General features: G+C 34.2%; 1 pseudogene; it reads left to right on the top strand.

Annotated features, from left to right (window-relative positions):
- The first annotated feature begins 1,754 nt into the window (after positions 1-1,754).
- LOC116587311 lies at positions 1,755-1,887 on the top strand (annotated as a pseudogene).
- Positions 1,888-2,574: the final 687 nt, after the last annotated feature.

The raw sequence follows: 2,574 nt of genomic DNA, 5'->3' as shown, positions 1-2,574 counted from the left end.
GGTCCATATACACTATGGAGTATTATGCCTCCATCAGAAAGGATGAATACCCAACTTTTGTAGCAACATGGACGGACTCGAAGAGATTATGCTGAGTGAAATAAGTCAAGCAGAGAGAGTCAATTATCATATGGTTTCACTTATTTGTGGAGCATAACAAATAGCATGGAGGACATGGGGAGTTAGAGAGGAGAAGGGAGTTGAGGGAAATTGGAAGGGGAGGTGAACCATGAGAGACTATGGACTCTGAAAAACAATCTGAGGGGTTTGAAGTGGCAGGGGGGTGGGAGGTTGGGGTACCAGGTGGTGGGTATTATAGAGGGCACGGGTTGCGTGGAGCACTGGGTGTGGTGAAAAAATAATGAATACTGTTATGCTGAAAATAAATAAATTAATTAAAAATAAATAAATAAATAAATAAATAAAATATTTTTGAAAATTTGAGTATTTGTATAATGAAGCAAATTGAGAAACACTTATTCAGCCTTATGAGGCAATAATGTGTATTAAAAATAGCTAATAAGATTAGCAAGTATAGTTATTTTATATTTACGGTAAACTACTTTTCAATATATAATATAGATAACTTATATTGCTACTAGGTGTTTTTTTTCCTTTAATTATTTCTAAGCATCAAGAAAAGAAATAAGCAATGAGACATTTATTCTACCTATCATCTAACTATCACCAGAACATGTAAGGTTTATAGCAGAGGCCCTATCTAATCAGTATGCTGCCTCTAATGGACAAGTAGAACCTGGAAGATAATACAGAGAACCAGCAGAAAGAATAGCTTATTTTACTCCCTCAATCATCTGCCAAAGATGAGGATGATCTTTGGTTCCAATTTAGAATTAAGTCAATTAATACTTTCCATAAAAATGTCAGCCAATATTGAGAGTACATGGTATATCTTCAACATATTCCATCTCTTCCAAATAGTCTGTGATTTAAGAGTTCTGTACTTACATTACATTACATTAATGCCTTCCCCTTCTATTCCATATCTTTGCGATCTGTATTTCCCTAAATTGGTTAATGTTTCCTTAACCATTTAAATAGTGAACCACTGTGACCCTACATTAGTCATAAGAGGACCCAACAATACCCTTTAACTCAGTGAATGGGACTACATGGGACAGAAAATAGGAATAACAGTTTGTCACAAACTATTCAGATTTGATACTGTTCCCAGAGCAGAGAAAATTATTTGTCCAATTTAAATGGAAATGAGATGCCCTTCAGCAGATCAATGGATAAAGAGGATATGGCCCATATATACAATGGAATACTACTCAGCCATCAGAAAGGATGAATACCCAACATTTGCATCAAAATGGATGGAACTGAAGGAGATAATGCTGAATAAAATAAGTCAAACAGAGAAAGACAATTTTCATATGGTTTCACTTATTTGTGGAACATAAGGAATAGCATGGAGGACATTAGGAGAAGGAAGGGAAAAACAAAGGGGGGAGATGAAAGGGGGAAATGAACCATGAGTGACTATGGACTCTGAGAAACAAACCGAGAGTTTTGGTGGGGGTGGGGGGAGATGGGTGAGCCTGGTGGTGGGTATTATGGAGGGCATGTATTGTATGGAGAACTGGGTATTATATGCAAACAATGAATCATGGAGCATTATTACATCAAAAACTAATGATATACTGAATGGTGACTAATAATTAAAAATATATAAAATTTTTAAAAAAATAAATACAGGAAAATTTTGGCATAAAAAATACATACAAGTAAGCTTTGCGCAGTGGCAGTATCGTAGCCAATGAGGTTTATCCGAGGCGCGATTATTGCTAATTGAAAAATACATACAAGTAAATAAATGGAGCTCTAGTTACTCCTGTGTTTTTATTGATGAATTCAAGTGTTAACTGGTAAAAAGAAAAAAAAGATTAGCTGAAACTCAAGCCTCTCATTTCAACAGAAGAAAAGTCAATCACATTTTTAAATGAATAAAAATTTAATATTTTAAATTTAGAGTAACCTCTCATATAAAAACTAGTTTAAACTTGGGAAAAATGCAAATCCCTAAAATAGTGTAAAACATTCTCAATATTTTTCAACGTGATGTGTACTACAATATTGACTATATTCCCTGTGCTGTACTTTTCATCTCTATAATGACATTCTTATTGTAGCCTTTCTACTGCAATCTAATACATCCTTATCAAAAGTTTAGAGTCCCAATTCAGATTATCATGTTTCAGAGGGTAAAGGATGTTCCAAGAAACTGCCTCAATAGCTGACTATTCCCATTCCCACCAAAAAAAAAAAAAAAAAAAAAAAAAAAAAAAAGAAAGAAAGAGGAAAAAAAGAAGGCGGGGGGGCGGGGAGTAGCTGACTCGAAAATATTTATCTACATTTAAAAAAGAAACAAAACAGAATTTTCTCTAAGAAAATCATCTGTCTTTAGTTCAGTGAGGGCTTTTGACATAGACCCACAACTCAAGTTCCCAAAATGACACTTACTTCTTCTCAGACACTGAGTTATATGACTGACTCACTATAGATTCTTCACCATAAAATGGGTTAATATAATGCATTCCTTAAAAATAA

This window comes from Mustela erminea, chromosome 3 (assembly GCF_009829155.1).
Source record: "Mustela erminea isolate mMusErm1 chromosome 3, mMusErm1.Pri, whole genome shotgun sequence".
NCBI lineage: Eukaryota > Metazoa > Chordata > Mammalia > Carnivora > Mustelidae > Mustela > Mustela erminea.
Note: the sequence above shows the minus strand (reverse complement) of the source record. Positions and strands in the feature narration are given on the sequence as shown.